Genomic DNA, 709 nt, shown 5'->3' on the forward strand with positions numbered 1-709 from the left:
TTCCATTTAATTTTCACTTTCATAATTATGTCCATAGTATTGCTCTATAAACGTTTTGGGAATTTTTTTTAAAGTTTAATTTTCTGAATTTAATATTCCAAACAAGTGGCTTTCCAAGAACCCCCGAAATCACATGAATTTTATGAATGTTTTAGGTGGTTCTGTCTCTTGAAAGGGGGGCAGTGCTTAATTAAAGGGTGATGAATTCAATTCCTCTGAGCTTAGCTACCGACATGGTGGGCACTGGAGAAACAAAGTGACTTAAGAGGTACCTATTAAGCATTTATAAAGCAAAAGAAGGGATTGTGTTGGCTTTATTACTCCTGTTAAAAGAATCAAAACTTCTAGGGCTTCCCTGGTGGTGCAGTGGTTAAGAATCCACCTGCCAATGCAGGGAACACAGGTTCAAGCCCTGGTCCGGGAAGATCCCACATGCCACGGAGCAACTAAGCCCGTGCGCCACAACTACTGAGCCTGCGCTCTAGAGCCCGTGCTCCGCAACAAGAGAAGACACGGCAATGAGAAGCCTGCGTACCGCAACAGAGTAGCCCCCGCTCTACGCAACTAGAGAAAGCCCACGTGCAGCAACGAAAACCCAATGCAGCCAAAAATAAAATAAATAAATTTATTTAAAAAAAAAAGAATCAAAACTTCTATAGATTTCAAAAACAAAATTTATTCACAAAATATATTAAAAGGTTTGACAAAA

The sequence above is a fragment of the Eubalaena glacialis genome, chromosome 14, assembly GCF_028564815.1.
Source record: "Eubalaena glacialis isolate mEubGla1 chromosome 14, mEubGla1.1.hap2.+ XY, whole genome shotgun sequence".
Classification (NCBI taxonomy): domain Eukaryota; kingdom Metazoa; phylum Chordata; class Mammalia; order Artiodactyla; family Balaenidae; genus Eubalaena; species Eubalaena glacialis.